At 47.5% G+C, this 19,286-nt stretch overlaps 8 non-coding genes across 8 annotated transcripts; all 8 read right to left on the reverse strand.

Moving 5' to 3' along the window:
* Nucleotides 1–1,792: 1,792 nt before the first annotated feature.
* Trnar-ucg (transfer RNA arginine (anticodon UCG)) lies at nucleotides 1,793–1,865 on the reverse strand. Its single transcript has one exon. It is a non-coding gene; the product is annotated as a tRNA-Arg (tRNA).
* Nucleotides 1,866–1,936: 71 nt separating this feature from the next.
* Nucleotides 1,937–2,009, reverse strand: Trnar-ucg (transfer RNA arginine (anticodon UCG)). The gene has a single exon. It is a non-coding gene; the product is annotated as a tRNA-Arg (tRNA).
* A 5,052-nt stretch (nucleotides 2,010–7,061) lies between these two features.
* On the reverse strand, nucleotides 7,062–7,134 carry Trnar-ucg (transfer RNA arginine (anticodon UCG)). The gene has a single exon. It is a non-coding gene; the product is annotated as a tRNA-Arg (tRNA).
* Nucleotides 7,135–7,204: 70 nt separating this feature from the next.
* On the reverse strand, nucleotides 7,205–7,277 carry Trnar-ucg (transfer RNA arginine (anticodon UCG)). Its single transcript has one exon. It is a non-coding gene; the product is annotated as a tRNA-Arg (tRNA).
* Nucleotides 7,278–7,348: 71 nt separating this feature from the next.
* On the reverse strand, nucleotides 7,349–7,421 carry Trnar-ucg (transfer RNA arginine (anticodon UCG)). Its single transcript has one exon. It is a non-coding gene; the product is annotated as a tRNA-Arg (tRNA).
* A 70-nt stretch (nucleotides 7,422–7,491) lies between these two features.
* Nucleotides 7,492–7,564, reverse strand: Trnar-ucg (transfer RNA arginine (anticodon UCG)). The gene has a single exon. It is a non-coding gene; the product is annotated as a tRNA-Arg (tRNA).
* Nucleotides 7,565–13,355: 5,791 nt separating this feature from the next.
* On the reverse strand, nucleotides 13,356–13,428 carry Trnar-ucg (transfer RNA arginine (anticodon UCG)). The gene has a single exon. It is a non-coding gene; the product is annotated as a tRNA-Arg (tRNA).
* Nucleotides 13,429–13,499: 71 nt separating this feature from the next.
* Trnar-ucg (transfer RNA arginine (anticodon UCG)) lies at nucleotides 13,500–13,572 on the reverse strand. The gene has a single exon. It is a non-coding gene; the product is annotated as a tRNA-Arg (tRNA).
* Nucleotides 13,573–19,286: the final 5,714 nt, after the last annotated feature.

Raw genomic sequence — 19,286 nt, forward strand, 5'->3', positions numbered from 1 at the left:
TCCCAATACTGTTTCTAATAAAAAGAAGGCAGCCACCAGAAGTACCATTCGCGTGGCAAACGCATACGTTGTACTTCGTTCTGAAAATTTCAACCATTCGATTCGTTTTTTCCTCAGATTCAATTTTTGTTTCTTGGACTGCCATCAAATCAATGTCTTTTTCTAGTAGCATGCGGCTAATCTGACATTGTCTTCGCCTCTGTGACAGCCCTCTAACGTTTAATGTCGCCAAACGAAGCGGAGTGGTGATGTTAATATCGTCTGCCATTGCGTTAGCTACAATTAATGTGTGCCCCTACTCACAATTTTCGAGGAAATATTGCGGCTCTCACACTGATGCTGGGGGAACATATCCCTCTCCTTGAAGGCGACGTCTGCCAAACCACTTCCTCACAGAATCATTCCCAATCAACGATCGGGTGCTGAAAGTTCTTTCCGGGGCACTACCTCCGCTAAGGCGGAGGCGGCGCATGTGACGGCCGTCTGTCTGGCGGCACGTTGGGCTTGACCTTCAGCGTCGACCGTCGGACTGTCGGTGTTTTCAGTGTCGGTCCTTCGGTATCCACACCGTCGGTGTCTCGGCTGTGGTCATCAACCTCGTCACGCAACCGTTTTCCGGCGCCTTTAGCGTCGGAAGTCAGGTCCATGTCGTCGCTGACGCTGACTGGCTCGTCCGCCACTTTGGTCGGAGGTGGCGTGATTTCTGAAGGCGCGCCCGTCGCCTCAGCACCAGCTTGCGTCACTTGAACCTTCGCCGGAGGAGGCGCAGAATCCGGCACAGTGCCTTCATCTATCCCCTTCAGGTTCACCTTTGCGGTCTTCGTAACCAGTGGTGCAGACGAAGCTGCCGCCCCTTCAGCTGCTCCTTTGGCGGCCTCTTCGGCGTCCTCCTGATCCATGAGAAGCTCAGACGAGTCCTCGCTCCTGCCTGGGCCAGCAACGTTGGCGTACAATCTCACGCACTGGGTCTCGTCGTGGCCAAAGCGACGACACAGCCCACAACGTGGAACCCGGCATTCTCGTCGAATGTGTCCAGTGCCACGGCACCGGAGGCAGAGGGGTGCTCTGCCCGGGACAATAACGAGAGCCATGTCTTCCGCAACACGAAGTTGGTGTGGTAGGTCGTCTGCTGTCATTCCGGGCTTGAGTTTCAGGACCACCGACCGTGTCGTGGTTCCTTTGTCGTTGCAGCCCTGGACCCTCCACTTCTCCCTCGTCACTTCAGTTACTCTTCCAAACGGTGCCAAGGCTGTTCTGACGTCTTCGTCAGGAACACCATGCAGCAGCCAGAAGAGCTTGAGCCTGACACCCTGGTTGCACGGGTCAATGACCACGCAACGGTGTTCCTTGACAAGGAATCCTTCTGCGTCCAATATCTTCTTTTTGGCCGCCTCGTTCGCAAAAGTTACGGCCCACACATGATTCATCTGATAAGCCCCGAGGGCCACCACTTCCGGCAGCAGCATGAGTCGCGAAAGCGCATCCCTGAAATGCTCAACACGGTAAGGCCGAGCTTTCACTTCGCCGTGAATAAAAACAGTGTTCAAAACACTTGCACCTGAAGGCAGTTGTGGTAGAACCATCTGGTAGTCCGGGGAAGGTTTTTCCGTTGACCGGGAACCGCGGCCGAGGGCCGCTGTAACCGCTCCTGAGGAGCAAGACATTCCGCGACCGTTCGCTGTGATGGCCGGAAGTGGAATCCGATTAGGCCACGCGGACACATATAGGACATTTTGCGCCACCTTCGTTAAATGCGTGTTCGGCAAGCAGTAAATAAAAATTTTCAAACCAACGTCCGCGACAGGACTCGAACCTGCAGTCTTCTGATCCGAAGTCAGACGCCTTATCCATTAGGCCACGCGGACACATAGGACATTTTGCGCCACCTTCGTTAAATGCGTGTTCGGCAAGCAGTAAATAAAAATTTTCAAACCAACGTCTGCGACAGGACTCGAACCTGCAGTCTTCTGATCCGAAGTCAGACGCCTTATCCATTAGGCCACGCGGACTTTTTTTTTTATTGCCTTTTGCAAAATACAGTCAGAATTTCGACACTTCACAATTGGTAAAAGTGCCCACCAGTCTTTGGTGTGCACGAGATTTTAAAACCGCCTAAGGTTCGCAAGCTCGTTTAACACACTAATCCATTCTGGCTTTTCGTTTTGCGCATCGAACACTTCTTTTATGTAACAGACACTTTCAATAAAATATTCACGAGTACTTCGAACATTTATGTCAGGGTGTCTAACAGCCATTCGGGTGCGCCACAGGCTGTGCAACCCTAATAGCATAAACATGTCGTACGGCACTCCTCCTTCATTTTCCGTCGGGAGAAAACGGATGCCATAGGGTGTTATGGGCAAGTCTTTCTTTATAGTTCGCTGCATGACGTCCCAGTGGAAAACGGCGTCCCAGCAGTCTATGAATACGTGTTCAATTGTCTCTTCCTTATTGTCTTTTTTTTTTTTCAATTGTCTCTTCCTTGTGGCATAGTAAACAATCCACAGACCAGGGGATAAAAATACCTCTTTCCTGAAGCCACGGTTTTACAGGTAGTGTATTGGAATGCAGCTGAAAAAAGAAATACTTTGCCGATGGCCTGACAGGCATACGTTTTACACTTTTTAAGACGTTTCTTTCACTACCCACACTGAACATCGATCTATACAGCGGCACTGGCAATACCACGTCAATTAGATCTTTATAGAGACGTTTTTTGGGAACGTGGCTGAGGTACTCCATTGAGAAGCGCACCTTCAGAAACCGGAATGCCCATATCACTTCTTTCAAATATCCACTCATAGGGCCACTGCTAACACTGCTAGATACAATGAATTCAGGAAGGGCCGTACCTAGTCTCAGTTGCATCACTCTAACCAGGAAAGGGTCTTTTTGGTCTCTTAAAAAGGCAAAACGACACACTATCTGCTTCAAGAACAGATGCGCCAGTCCAAGCCCCCCTGTTTTGACAGATCGAAATAAGTTTGTTCGACTCGTTCGCTCCCAATTGGATCCCCATACGTACACTGCCAGCACCCGATGCAAACGTTGCACGTGAACTCTAGTCATACACAATGCTTGCAATACATAGCACACTTTGGCAACGGCAAACAGGTTGCAGACCGTCGCGCGGGCAAACATCGAAAGACTACGACCACCCCATTTAACTGCTTTTTCTTGCACCTTCATTGTTTCATTTTCCCAGAATTGCCCCGCCTCTTTATAGTGCTCAAGCGGCACCCCGAGATACTTTGTCGGCGCAACGGTCCACTTCACATTCAAACAGATGGGTGGGGTGCTTTGCCATGTTCCATGCCACACCCCTAAACACTTATCAAAGTTTATCACGCTACCAGTCATTTTACAAAAAGATAAAGCGTCCTTTACCGCGGTCGCGACACTTTCTTTATCGCTACAAAACAAAGCAATATCATCCGCGTATGTAAGCAGCTTTACTTCCGTTGACTGTAAACGAAAACCTACAATACTGTTGTTATAAAGAATCTTTCTGCAGAATGGCTCGAGGTACAACGCAAATAGTAGAGGACTTAAAGGGCATCCCTGGCGCACACTTGAGCGTACGTGAAAGCTCTCGCCTACTTCCTTATTTATTATAAGCTTAGCGGTACAATTAGCATAGCACATCTTTACTCCATCGAAGAGCACCGAGCAACATTTACATACTGAAGAACTGAAAAAAGAACGTTATGTGATACACGATCAAACGCCTTTTGCAGATCAAGTTGAAGCAATGCTACATGTTCACCCCACGCATCACAGCATTCCAGAATGGTTCTAGCAATGTGAATATTTGTGTAGATTGATCTTCCTTTGATTCCGCACGTCTGATGCGGTCCTACAATTCGTGTTATAACTCGCTGTAACCTCTTTGCCAAGATCTTAGTAAAGATTTTATAATCAACGTTAGTCAGCGCTATTGGGCGGTAAGACCCAACCGGCAGCAATTTTTCTGAGTCTTCCGTCTTGGGAATGAGTACTATATGCGACCGCCCAAATGACGGGGGTGCATATTTTCGCCTATACGCCTCACTAAATACCAAAAATAAAATGAGGCTCACATCTTTTCTGAAGGCCTTATAGAAAGCCGCTCCCAACCCATCAGGTCCAGGAGACTTCCCCCGAGCTAAATCCTCAATGGCATCTTCAACTTCTTTTTGGCTGATCGGTTCTTCCAGATATTCACGGTCTACGTCATCTAGTTTTGCCATGTTGGCCAGGAACTCGCGTTCGAATTCTTCCGGGACATCGTTACTTCTTCGAAATAGTTCGCTATAGTGCTCGAGGAACGCTCTGTGTATTTTAGCTTGTTCGTCGGTGACTTCATTCTTATAACTTATTTTCCGAATTACGTTTTGCCTTGCGTGAGCCTTTTCGTCTGCAAAGGCTCGCTTCGTGGGCGTTTCGCCGAGCCATAGCTTGTCCGCCCTTGCTCGGATCACCGCTCCTCTGTACTTATCTTCGTCGATAAGCTCCAGTTGACTCTTAAGTTCATTGATCTGCTTTGCGAACGTACCAGGTTTATCGGCCTCTACTCGGTACATAAAGTCCAGTTCTTGCTGTATTTCTTTCTCCTTTTTTCTTTCTTCGTACTTCATCACACTAGCTTTTTCTATTGCACAAATCTTTATTTCTTCTTTAAAAAGCTCCCACAACTCTATCACGTCATCATGCCTTGCCAATAGCTGTCCGAACTTTTCCTTTACGCACTCAACGAACGATTCATTATGTAGCAGCTTGTCATTAAATAGCCACATCTTCCAATTAAAGCGTGAAGCCTCTTTGCGCGTCCCAAATGTGACTAACACCAAACAATGGTCACTGAATGACACATGTTTAACGATATAACTGTGGCATGCTGGTACTAACTGCAATGAAGCATATATCCTATCCAGTCTCGCGTGGCTAGCACGCTGATAGTGTGTAAAAACTGGCCGGGTACCATTAGACAACACCTGTCCTATATCTTCTAAATTATGCTCTTGTACCATTGCGATCAAGCGCGAGGCACTCTTTTCCTTAACTGGAACATTTTTGACACGATCAGCCACTGAGCAAACACAATTAAAATCTCGAAGCATAATTATTTGTCTCTCGCACATCAAGTACTGCTTCAGCCGTTCAAAAAACACGTCTCGTTCATTTTCGGCATTAGGGGCATATACGCAGATTATTCGCCAACCAGAATCTGACATTGAAAAATTGGCTATAACAAATCTACCACTCTGGCACATGAACACATTCTCAACAACTATTCCTAAACTGTTTCTAATGAAAATAGCACATCCACCTGATGTGCCGAATGCGTGGGCAACACAAACATCGTACCTAGCTCGGAAAGGCAGCACCATGCGGTCAGTTTGTTCCTCGCTATCTATTTTTGTTTCTTGCACTGCAACTACGTCTAAGTCGTTCTCCAAGAAAAGGCGACTCAGCTGGTACTGCTTCTTTCTAGCATTTAAACCTCGGACATTGATAGTCGCAATGCGTAGTGCTGTGCTCGAATTTATCGCCATAGATTAAAATATGTACGCCATGGTGCATACCTCTCGAGCAAAGGCACAACAAAACATCCGCGGCTCATTAGCGACAAGCCAACCTGTTCCCGACGTCTGCGCTCCTCGAGCTTCGGCTTGGGTCGCGTTGCCGAAGGCTCCACTCACTACCCTTTTTTGATCGTTCATGAGCATCGTCATAGTCCCAAAGAAGCCGCTGGGCGCCAGAGCTCGCGGCTACGTTGGCGGTTTCAGCACCGCTTTTCTGTCTGGTGGAATGTTGAGCTTTGGCTTCAATGATGAACGCCGAGTCACCACCGTTTTCGTTGGCGGTTCCCCAGCGCCAGCGACGTCTTGTCCGTCCGAGTCGTCAGTTGCAGCTTCGCGTCCTCGTTTGCTGACTGCGTCTCTGCTGTCTTCCTCCGTGACGTCCATGCTACTCGTGAACTGACTAGCTGGCTCTGTTGAAGGTTCGCCCTCTTCAGTGCCTACACTGATTTTTGCAGGCACGTCCCTTACGTCGGTCTCTTCTACAGTGCACCGGTCTCCTTGCTTTCCATTATCTTGTGGATACAAGGGCGTGTCTATGGGTCGTATCTCCTTTTGGTTCACTTGTCGCGACGTTCCTGCAGCTTCTTCCGCGTCAGCTTCGTCCATGACGAGCTCTGTGACGTCCGTTTTTCCCATTGGGCTTGTTACGCTTGCGTATGTCTTCACACACGAGCTCTCGTCGTGGCCAAAACGGCGGCACCGTGTGCAGCGAGGGACACGGCAGTCTCGCCGTATATGCCCCGTGGTGTGACACCGCAAACACACTGGTGCTCTTCCCGGAGCAATTAGCAGCGCCAACTCCCCACCGACACGAAGCTGGTGTGGGAGGTCATCGACCTTGACGCCTGCATGAAGCTTGATGCTCACCGTCCGCGTGGTCGTGGTTTTCTCCTGGATGCCATACACTCGCCACTTTTCTTTCGCGACGTCCGTTACAGTGCCGAACATTGCAAGTGCAGCGCGTACATCTTCATCGGGAACGTTGAACAACAGCCAATGCAACTTCAGGCGCAGGTCTTGATTCGTCGGGTCTACCACTATACAGCGGCGACCTTTCACTTTCATTTCACCTATAGCCAGGGCTTTCTTGACGCCTTCAGCGTTCTTGAAGGTGACGGCCCATACATGGCTCATCTGATATGCCCCTAAGGCTATCACCTCAGGGAGCAGTGCCAGATGGTCCAACGTATCCCTGAATTCTTCAACTCGATAAGGCCTTGCACGCACGTCAGCATGTAAAAATATGGTATTCAAAACTGTACGACCTGTGGGCAAAGTCGGTAGGATGACCTCGTAATCCTCATGTTCAGCTGGAGTATTCCTGTTACCGCGGCTGTTCATGGCCGCAAACACCGCCCCATCGGAGCACATGATAACCACGTCCGTAGGCTTTCGCGGCCGGAAGTGGAATCCTAGGCGACGCGGACACATAGGACATTTTGCGCCACCTTCGTTAAATGCGTGTTCGGCAACAGTAAATAAAAATTTTCAAACCAACGTCCGCGACAGGACTCGAACCTGCAGTCTTCTGATCCGAAGTCAGACGCCTTATCCATTAGGCCACGCGGACACATAGGACATTTTGCGCCACCTTCGTTAAATGCGTGTTCGGCAACAGTAAATAAAAATTTTCAAACCAACGTCCGTGACAGGACTCGAACCTGCAGTCTTCTGATCCGAAGTCAGACGCCTTATCCATTAGGCCACGCGGACACATAGGACATTTTGCGCCACCTTCGTTAAATGCGTGTTCGGCAAGCAGTAAATAAAAATTTTCAAACCAACGTCCGTGACAGGACGCGAACCTGCAGTCTTCTGATCCGAAGTCAGACGCCTTATCCATTAGGCCACGCGGACACATAGGACATTTTGCGCCACCTTCATTAAATGCGTGTTCGGCAACAGTAAATAAAAATTTTCAAACCAACGTCCGCGACAGGACTCGAACCTGCAGTCTTCTGATCCGAAGTCAGACGCCTTATCCATTAGGCCACGCGGACACATAGGACATTTTGCGCTACCTTCGTTAAATGCGTGTTCGGCAAGCTGTAAATAAAATTTTTCATGCCAACGTCCGCGACAGGACTCGAACCTGCAGTCTTCTGATCCGAAGTCAGACGCCTTATCCATTAGGCCACTTTTTTTTTATTACCGACTTGGCAAATACACAAAAACAACATGTCAAATAAATACGAGATTAAAATAAGCAGTCGTTAAAAGACTGTAGCGTCATGTTAAAATGGCTTCAACGAAGCCAAACTGTCCAACACTTGAAGCCATTCCGGTGGGTCACTTTGCATTTTCAACACTTCCCGTGTGTAAACAACATTTTCAACAAAATAGTATCTGGCTGACCTCGCATGTACATCAGCATTGTGTACAGCCATTCGAGTTCTCCATACGCTTTGCATACACAATAACATTAACATGTCCGCCGGCACACCGTCAGGTTCTGCGCATGGCAAGAACCTTATTCCAAAAGCACTAATCGGGAGCTCCTTTTTTAAAATTCGCTGCAGAATGTCCCAAAGAAAGCGGGCATCGTGGCAGTCAAGAAAAATATGTTCAATTGTTTCTTCCTTATTGCATATAAGGCAATTGACGGACCATGGGACAAACAAACCCTTGCTCCTTAGCCATGGCTTAACCGGCAGTGTGTCAGTGTGGAGCTTGAAAAAGAAGGATTTTGTGTTAGCTCTTACAGGCATATTCCTTACTCTTTTGAGAACATCACGTTCAGGCCCTAAGTTGTACATAGAACGATACACTGGCATAGGTACAAAAACGTCAACAAGATCCTTATATAATTTTTTATTGCGATAGCAATTATATGGACACTCAAAAGCAGATTTCTGCCGTCGGCGTCGCCGTCGCCGTTGCCGTCGCCGTCGCCGTCGCCGTCGCCGTCGCCGTGAGGTTCCGTATGACGTCAATGGAGATGAAATCGTCGCCGCGCGCCGCCGAACGCTGTATGTGCGAGTGAAAGGGCGCGAGGGACGCGCTCTTTCACGGGGAGTGAACGCACGGCGGAGAACAAACGCGCGTTCTGCGCCGTGCTTCCTTAAGGGCTGCAGAAGTAGGCGTCTCTTTCCTCCTTTACAATCACCATATATGTAGAGCAAACGCGCCTTCTTCTCACGCACGAAAGGTCGCGGGGGGGGGGGGGGGAGGGAAGGGAGGCGACGTTTAGCTGCGGCACCAAGTGCCTATTTATATCAGAGGCTCCGGCAACAGTCACCAACGCCGCAGGCATTTTGAGCGAACGCGGGCAAAACGCCGACGGCGTCGACAACAGTTCTGCGCGTTGCCGGTTCTGCTGCATGTCCAAGTTTATACAGCTGATAAAGCTAATATCATTACTCCGTATAGCTCTCTCCAAATTTGCTATCGCAATTGATGCTTCGCCTTCCAGGTGAAACTGCGACAACATTTTTTTCGTGACACTTCAAACAAGTACTCCCTAGAAAATCTCGCATTTAGAAGACGAATCGCCGTGATAACTTCGCGTAGATAGCCTTTTAGTGCCATCGCTTTGACTGCGCGCGACGATAGAACAAAATCGGGCAAAGCGTCACGTAACCTCACTTGGATCACCGTGCGCAGAAACCCATCACTTTGGTCACGAAAGAAAACAAATCTCGACACAAGTTGCTTGAAAAACAAATGAGTTAAACTGAGTCCGCCGTTGCGCAAAGAGTGAAACAAATTAAATCTGCTCATGCGTTCCCATACTGAACCCCAAATAAATTCCGCAAACACTCTGTGTATTTTTTGAACTGAAGATCGGCTCATGCATAGCACCTGCAAGACGTAAACACTTTAGCTACTAAAAACATATTACACACTTTGGCTCTTGCAAACATCGAAAAGTTGTGGCCTCCCCATTTGTTAGTTTGTTCTTTCATTCTGTCCCTCTCATTCGTCCAGTATTCTACTGGCTCTCGGTAGTTGCCGAGTGGAACCCCAAGATAAGTGCCAGGTAACACACTCCACGGCATTCTGCAAAACAATTCTGGCGTATCTTGCCAGTTCCCATGCCAAAAACCTAGACACTTTGGCCAACTTATGGCACTACCAGAAACACTACAAAAAGATTGGGCTTCCTTCACTACTTCTGCAATGCTTTGCTTATCGCGACAGAACACTGCTATGTCGTCAGCGTAGGCTAACACTTTTATTTCTCTGCCAAAAAACGTGTATCCGCGAATACTATGGCTATGAATTATCTTTAGACAGAAAGGTTCTAAATAAAGAACGAAAAGCAAGGCAGAGATCGGACACCCTTGTTTTATGCTAGACAGTACTGGAATTCGTCTGCTGAGTCTGTTGTTGATAATTAGGTTTGTTATACAACCATTATAAACCATTTTCACCCCGTCCAAAATGACTGTTCCGACATTCACGTATTCAAGAAGCAGAAATAGGACTTCGTGCGACACCCTGTCAAAAGCTTTGGCTAAATCCAGTTGTAGCATGGCTACACGATCTTCCATCAAATCGCAGCATTCAAGTATGCTTCGTGCTGTGTGTATATTTGTAAAAATAGTCCTACCTCTAATACCGCATGTCTGATGTGTACCTACTAGGGATTTCACTACACTCTGAAGGCTTTGGGCGAGCACCTTCATGAATACTTTATAATCAATGTTGGCTAGACTTATTGGCCGGTAGGCCTCTACTGATTGAAGCTTTATGGGGTCAGTAACTTTAGGTATAAGTACCACATGTGTCTGTCGGAAGGAAGGAGGCGTCCATTTTTGTTCATAACACTTCGTTATGACGCGATACAGAGCCTGTGCTACTTCAACCTTGAAAATTTTATATATCGCTGCCCCAAGACCATCTGGTCCAGGTGATTTTTTTGCACTAAGGTCATCGATAGCCTCTTCAATTTCTGCTACAGAAATAGGTCGTTCAAGGGCTTCCTTAAGTTCACCATCAATTCTCGGCATCAGAGGCAAATAATCACTTTTAAACGCCGAGATATCGCTTGCTCTCTTGCTTAGCAGCGTACTATAGTGGTCCACAAAAGCACGTTCTATCATTTCCTTGTCGTATGTAAGCTGACCTTGATAAACTATTTCTTTTATCTCCTTGCTCAACGCGTGTCTCCTCTCGTCACTGAGCGCTCGCTTGGTGGGCGTTTCACCCAACCATACTCGTTCCGCGCGTGCTCTCAAAACGGCGCCGCGATATCTTTCCTCGTCGACGACTTCAAGTTTCGCTTTAAGTTCTTTGATATCGTTTATAAATGTGCCAGCCGCGCCTCTTTCCATGTTCAACAGGTATGCTAACATGCACTGTATTTGCCGTTCCTCTTGCTTTTGTTTGTGCCGCAACACGCATGCTCTCTCTAAAGCAATTATTTTCGCATCGCATATAAACAGTTCCCAAGCTTCTACAACATTTTCCGCATTTTCAAGGAGAACATTTTCTAATTTCTCTTTTATTCTTTGTAGAAACAGTTCATCCTGCAAAAGATTGTCATTAAGTTTCCATAAGTGCCAATTAAATTTTTTCTCTTTGCTTTTTGTACCTATCGTAACCATTACCAAGCAATGGTCACTGAAACTGATGCATTCGACACTGTAGCTAGAAAGGAACGGAACTAAATGAAAAGGCACATAAATGCGGTCTAACCTCGAATGGCAGTCTCCTTGAAAATGCGTATATTGCACATCACTGTCAGAACCAAGAACACTTCCAACATCCTCCAGATCAACTTCACACAAAATTTCATGCAAACAGTTGCGCTTTTATCTTGACTGAGCAGCTTTTTCGATCTATCTATCGGCCGGCACACACAATTAAAGTCGCCAAACACTAGAACGTGCCTGTCACACACCAAGAAAGATCTCAGGTAAACAAAAAATTCTTCACGTTCACGAGCATTATTAGGAGCATATACACACACCGCCCGCCAAAGCATTCCAGAAAAAGAAAAATCACAAATAAGCATACGCCCTCCCTCACATGAAGTTACTTGCTGCTCTGTAATCCCAATACTGTTTCTAATAAAAAGAAGGCAGCCACCAGAACTACCATTCGCGTGGCAAACGCATACGTTGTACTTCGTTCTGAAAATTTCAACCATTCGATTCGTTTTTTCCTCAGATTCAATTTTTGTTTCTCGGACTGCCATCAAATCAATGTCTTTTTCTAGTGGCATGCGGCTAATCTGACATTGTCTTCGCCTCTGTGACAGCCCTCTAACGTTTAATGTCGCCAAACGAAGCGGAGTGGTGATGTTAATATCGTCTGCCATTGCGTTAGCTACAATTAATGTGTGCCCCTACTCACAATTTTCGAGGAAATATTGCGGCTCTCACACTGATGCTGGGGGAACATATCCCTCTCCTTGAAGGCGACGTCTGCCAAACCACTTCCTCACAGAATCATTCCCGATCAACGATCGGGTGCTGAAAGTTCTTTCCGGGGCACTACCACCGCTAAGGCGGAGGCGGCGCATGTGACGGCCGTCTGTCTGGCGGCACGTTGGGCTTGACCTTCAGCGTCGACCGTCGGACTGTCGGTGTTTTCAGTGTCGGTCCTTCGGTATCCACACCGTCGGTGTCTCGGCTGTGGTCATCAACCTCGTCACGCAACCGTTTTCCGGCGCCTTTAGCGTCGGAAGTCTGGTCCATGTCGTCGCTGACGCTGACTGGCTCGTCCGCCACTTTGGTCGGAGGTGGCGTGATTTCTGAAGGCGCGCCCGTCGCCTCAGCACCAGCTTGCGTCACTTGAACCTTCGCCGGAGGAGGCGCCGAATCCGGCACATTGCCTTCATCTATCCCCTTCAGGTTCACCTTTGCGGTCTTCGTAACCAGTGGTGCAGACGAAGCTGCCGCCCCTTCAGCTGCTCCTTTGGCGGCCTCTTCGGCGTCCTCCTGATCCATGAGAAGCTCAGACGAGTCCTCGCTCCTGCCTGGGCCAGCAACGTTGGCGTACGTTCTCACGCACTGGGTCTCGTCGTGGCCAAAGCGACGACACAGCCCACAACGTGGAACCCGGCATTCTCGTCTAATGTGTCCAGTGCCACGGCACCGGAGGCAGAGTGGTGCTCTGCCCGGGACAATAACGAGAGCCATGTCTTCCGCAACACGAAGTTGGTGTGGTAGGTCGTCTGCTGTCATTCCGGGCTTGAGTTTCAGGACCACCGACCGTGTCGTGGTTCTTTTGTCGTTGCAGCCCTGGACCCTCCACTTCTCCCTCGTCAGTTCAGTTACTCTTCCAAACGGTGCCAAGGCTGTTCTGACGTCTTCGTCAGGAACACCATGCAGCAGCCAGAAGTGCTTGAGCCTGACACCCTGGTTGCACGGGTCAATGACCACGCAACGGTGTTCCTTGACAAGGAATCCTTCTGCGTCCAATATCTTCTTTTTGGCCGCCTCGTTCGCAAAAGTTACGGCCCACACATGATTCATCTGATAAGCCCCGAGGGCCACCACTTCCGGCAGCAGCATGAGTCGCGAAAGCGCATCCCTGAAATGCTCAACACGGTAAGGCCGAGCTTTCACTTCGCCGTGAATAAAAACGGTGTTCAAAACACTTGCACCTGAAGGAAGTTGTGGTAGAACCATCTGGTAGTCCGGGGAAGGTTTTTCCGTTGACCGGGAACCGCGGCCGAGGGCCGCTGTAACCGCTCCTGAGGAGCAAGACATTCCGCGACCGTTCGCTGTGATGGCCGGAAGTGGAATTATATCCATTAGGCCACGCGGACACATAGGACATTTTGCGCCACCTTCGTTAAATGCGTGTTCGGCAAGCTGTAAATAAAATTTTTCATACCAACGTCCGCGACAGGACTCGAACCTGCAGTCTTCTGATCCGAAGTCAGACGCCTTATCCATTAGGCCACGCGGACACATAGGACATTTTGCGCCACCTTCGTTAAAGGCGTGTTCGGCAAGCTGTAAATAAAATTTTTCATACCAACGTCCGCGACAGGACTCGAACCTGCAGTCTTCTGATCCGAAGTCAGACGCCTTATCCATTAGGCCACGAGGACTTTTTTTTTCTTTATTTCCGGATTTTGTCAAGTACACGTCACACAAGAATTCATATCTCTGAATTCAACATAACTAGACAAATCTCTACACGTACTGAAAACGGGACTGACAGCATGTCCCGTGTAGCTTGGTTAGTAAGGTTTAGTCTCCAATAATTTTTCAATCATATGCAACCATTCAGGTGGCTCGTTAAGAGCCTTGAACACATCTCTAACATATGTAATAGTTTCAGCAAAATATATCTTCGCTGGCTTGGGATCAACATGTTCGTGTATGATATCCATTCTTGTTTTCCAGACACTATGCATGGTAACCAGCATCATCATATCACATGGCACGCCTCCTGTTTGTTCAAAAGGCAAGAACCGAATTCCGAATGGCGTGAGCGGGAAATTCTTTTTAAAAGTCCTCTGTAAGACGTCCCACAAGAAAATTGAATCCGAGCAATCTAAGAAAATGTGTTCAATTGTTTCTGGCCTATTGCATATCATACAATTTACACCCCAAGGTAGATAAATACCATTTTTCTTTTAACCATGGTTTAACAGGAAGCGTGCCACTGTGCAGCAGAAAGAAAACTGTTTTAGTTGATGCTCTGATAGGCATTTTCTTTACACGTTTCAGTACATCGCGTTCGGGTCCTAATGCATACTTTGCCCGATACAAAGGTACAGGGCATAACACGTCAACTAAATCCTTATACAGTTGTTCTTTATTTACTAATGACAAATAATCGAGCGAAAAATGCACTTTGAGAAAGCGAACAGCATGAACAACTTCTTTCAAGAATCCTTTCGGCGCTACATGCGGTGCGTGAAAGGACGACGCAATGTACTCCGGCAGCGCATCCCGCAGGCACACTTGCATGACTGTACTACGTAGAAAACCATCACTTTGATCACGCAAGAAAAAATATCGTGAAACAATCTGCTTAACGAACAAGTGCGAAAGGCCAAGCCCACCCTTCTTAACAGAGTGAAACAGATTTATCCTGCCGGTCCGCTCCCAAGTGGATCTCCAGATAAAGATAGCAAAGACTCGGTGAATCTTTTGCACGCACATTCGCGACATGCATAGCACTTGCAGCATATACAAAATTTTTGCCACTAGAAACACTGCAAACCGTTGCGCGCGCAAATATCGAAAGTTCGCATCCACCCCATTTTGTTGTTTGTGTCTTAATGTGTTCCATTTGGTCAGTCCACTGTTCGGCATTTTCGTTATAGCACCCTAATGGGATGCCCAGGTACTTGGACGGAGAAGTGCTAAAGTTGATCCCTTCAATTTGGTCTGGTCTGGATTCCCAAGTCCCGTGCCAAAATCCTAGACACTTTTGCCAGCTAATGGCGCTTCCAGTGAGTCTACAGAAGGCTCTTGCGTCACTGACCGCCTCTTTTATGCTCTCTTTATTTTCACAAAAAATCGCGGTGTCATCTGCATATGCCAAAACCTTTATTTCATGCGATAAAAACTGATATCCGGTTATTTTTTTATTGTTCAGCACTCTTAAACAAAATGGCTCTAAATAAATAGCAAACAATAAGGCTGAGGCGGGGCATCCTTGACGGACACTAGAACGTACGGTTATGTCTTCGCTGACTTTTTTGTTGATTACAAGTTTAGTCTGACAATTATCATATGCCATTTTCACACCGTCGCTTATTACCGCGCCTACATTGACATAATCCAGCAGTGCAAAAAGTATGCTATGACACACCCTGTCAAATGCTTTTTCCAAATCTAATTGAATCATGGCTATACGGCCACCTGACATTTCACAGCACTCTAAAACTGTTCTTGCAGTATGAATATTGTTAAAGATACTTCTTCCTCTTATTCCGCACGTTTGGTGTGCACCAACAATACCGGTAATTACTGTTTGAAGTCTTGTTGCAATGACCTTCATATACACTTTATAGTCGACATTTGTCAGAGTTATGGGCCTGTAATTTTCCACCGACTGCAATCTCTCAGGGTCTTCAGTTTTCGGTATAAGTATAATATGGCTTTTCTTGAAAGATATGGGCAATTGTTTAAGATCATAGGCCTCTGTTATAGTACGATGAAGCATTTCTGACATTTCTGCCTTGAAAAACTTGTAAAAGGCTGCCCCGATGCCATCTGGTCCAGGTGTCTTGCCGTTACTAAGGTCATCAATCGCTTGCTGAACTTCCTTTATTGTGATGGGTCTTTCAAGATCGTTTTTAACGTCCTCGTCTAGTTTGGGCATGAGCGCCAGAAACTCTTTTACAAACGGATCTTGCATTTCAACTTCGTTGCCCAACAATCTTCGGTACCGTTCAAGAAAAGTCATTTCGATAACCTTCTGGTCTGACGAAACCATGTCCTGATATCGTATTTCTTTAATCACGTTTCTTGTGGCATACCTCTTTTCTTCAGCGAGCGCGCGTTTGGTGGGTGCTTCGCCCACCAAGAACCTTTCCGCACGTGCCCTTACCACGGCGCCTTTATATCTTTCCTCCGCAATGCATTCCATCTGTCTTTTCACTTCTTTAATTTCTTTTCTAAACAATCCGGGTATCGTGCTATCTGCATTTAAAAGATAATCAAGTGTGGCTTGTAGCTCGTTTTCTTTTTGTCTTTCTTTGTACCGTATGATGCTTGACCTCTCAATTGCACACATTTTAACTTCACTTTTAAAATTCTCCCAAACCGCGCTAAAACATGTATCAATAAGCAAAGCCTCTTTACACTTTTGACCCACCAGTTTAACAAACGTTTCGTCTTTCAAAAGGTTTTCATTTAATTTCCATAGATCGCAGTTAAATGCAGTTGTTTTTCTTTTATTTCCTATTTGAAACATTACAAGACTATGGTCACTGAAGCTAACGTGTTTACTATGTAGTTGCTACACAATGATAAAATACTAGCGGAAATATACGCACGGTCTAATCTAGCGTGGCTTTGAAGCTGAAAGTGCGTAAACTGCACATGATTCCCACGAAGAACATCACCAACGTCTACAAGGTCACAGTTTTCTGTTAAAGCACGAAGCTGTAGTGCACTTTTATCACGGATGGGCTTATTATTAGCCGTGTCTTCGGGCATGCAAACGCAGTTAAAATCTCCTAGTAACATTACAATTCTATCACACTCTAAGAAAGTACCTACGTAATCAAAAAAGCATTTTCTGTCGGAGCAGGTATTAGGTGCGTATACGCAAATAATTCGCCATTTTTTACCATGCAAAGCAAAATCACAAAGCGCTAATCTGCCGTCTTGTGAAGTTGTAACACTTTCTTCAATAATACCAATTGACCTTTTTAAAAAGATAACACATCCCCCAGATTTTCCAACGGCATGGCACACGCAGACATTAAAGTTTGCTTTATAATTATCAATCATGCGGTCAGTCTGCTCCTCGCTCTCAATTTTTGATTCTTGTAGCGCTAAGATGTCCAAGTCATTTTCAGTTAACAGCCGTTTTAACTGAACTTGTCTCTTTCTTGCCGTCAACCCTCTTACGTTAAGCGTACCTATGCGAAACGCTGACGCTGATCTCGAAATCATTGAAAGCGATGGGTCAAGCCGACCGCACTGCGATTGGTTCATGTTTCCCGGACTCAGACTTACAGTCTCTCGCCGTCCTTCAAGAAGTGGCCTCGCTGTTTGAGGCGAGGTCGAAGCGTCTTCCTTAGCGTCACACATTGGCGACACTCGCTGCTTGTCCGTCCGTTGTTCAGCCTCTTAGTCGTATTCCGAACAGCAGCCCCGCTAACGCGGAGGCACTGTCGGTGCCGCTCTTTTATCTGGCGGCACGTTGGGTTTCACTTTAAAGGAACTTCTTCTGACGACTGCCGTCTTCGGGAGTGGCTCACCTGCAGAGGCTTCGTCACTGTTGCCGATGTCTTCAGACCCTTCACGCGGCCTCTTTGAGATCGCGGAAGTGGCGCTTTTCCCTCCGTCTTTGTCGGCTTCTTCCTTGTTAGGCTCGACCGCATAGGTATCCATCGCGGTCGCAGGAGCACTTGTGTTTCCAACGGCTTTGTCGTCTTCTGTTGGCTCTTGTAGGTCATTGACCTTACCGTCCTCACTGTCTTTTGTTTCTCCAGCTTTTTCAAGCGACGGTTCCGCTGATGGTTGGCTTCCAGAACTTGATGGAACACCGCCCCCACTGGTGGTTTCCTCCGCGTCGGCCTGGTCCATGAGGTGCTCATTCACGGTGTCATTTCTGCCAACCCCTGTTACGTTGGCGTAACTACGCACGCACTGGGTCTCGTCGTGGCCGTAACGACGACAGAGCCCGCAGCGTGGAACTCGGCACTCGCGCCGTATGTGGCCGGTGCCGTGGCACCGGAGGCAGAGCGGCGGTCTGCCTGGTATGTGCACTAGTGCATGGTCCTCACCGACGCGGAGTTGATGTGGCAGGTCTTCCACGGTGTAGCCAGCCTTCAGGCGCAGTGACACTAGACGCGTGTGCGAACCTTTGTCATTGCAGCCTGCCACACGCCACTTCTCCCTCGATATCTCGCTAATGGTGCCGTAAGGCGCCAGGGCGATCCTCACGTCTTCGTCTGGGGTGGTATGCAGAAGCCAGTACAGCTTTATCCTGATGTCTTGGTTGCACGGGTCTATCACAACACACCGATGATCCTTAACGCTGAAGGTTGGGGTTGACAAAATCTTCTGCTTGGCTTTTCCGTCCTTGAATGTTATCGCCCACACGTGGTTCATTTGGTAGGCTCCGAGGGAGGGCCACAACTTCCGGCATGAGCTACAGACGGCCTAAAGCATCTCGGAAGTGCTCGACTCGATAGGGCCTTGCTTTTACATCAGCGTGCAAAAAAACAGTAGTCGTTACGGTCGTACCTGAAGGCAACTGCGGCAAAATAATCTGATATTCCTGCGTTGTCATATCATTCAACCTGTTTCCGCGACCCTGCTGGGCCGCTGTAACCGCCCCTGAGGAGCAAGACATTCCGCGTCCGCACCGAACGGTAGCCGGAAGTAGAATCATTAGGCCACGCGGACACATAGGACATTTTGCGCCACCTTCGTTAAATGCGTGTTCGGCAAGCTGTAAATAAAATTTTTCAAACCAACGTCCGCGACAGGACTCGAACCTGCAGTCTTCTGATCCGAAGTCAGACGCCTTATCCATTAGGCCACGCTTTTTTTTTATTTATTGCCGGTCTTTGACAATTTACAGAGCACACACTAGAGAACAATAGCACAAAAATAACTACAAAACATATTGAAAAACAGAAAAGCCACCTGTCCTACATGGACTGGCGTTGTCTATCTAAAATTCTTTTAAAGCTGTCAAAGGTTCTAGCCTCGACAGCCAATCGGGTACACAATCTTGTGTTTTCTTCATTGCAATAAAGCGAGACATACTCTCTCGAAAATAAATGCGTGCAGGCCTAGCGTCTGGGTCGCAATGGTACCCAGCCATCCTCGCCCGCCATAAACAGTGGAGGCCCTGGAGCATTATTAAATCGTATGGAACTCCGTCCTCATTGTTTATCGCTAGGTACCTTATCCCATGCGGACTCAATGGAAAATCCTTCTTCATTGTCCGTTTTAGGACGTCCCAGAAGTAGACACCTTCCCAGCAATGCATGAACACATGATCTATGGTTTCAGGTTGCTTGCAGATCAAGCAATATGAGCCCCATGGTACCAGGAAGCCACGTTCTTCCATGAATGATTTCACTGACAGTGTTCCTGAGTGTAGCCTAAAAAAGAATGT

The sequence above is a fragment of the Dermacentor silvarum genome, chromosome 3 (assembly GCF_013339745.2).
Source record: "Dermacentor silvarum isolate Dsil-2018 chromosome 3, BIME_Dsil_1.4, whole genome shotgun sequence".
NCBI lineage: Eukaryota > Metazoa > Arthropoda > Arachnida > Ixodida > Ixodidae > Dermacentor > Dermacentor silvarum.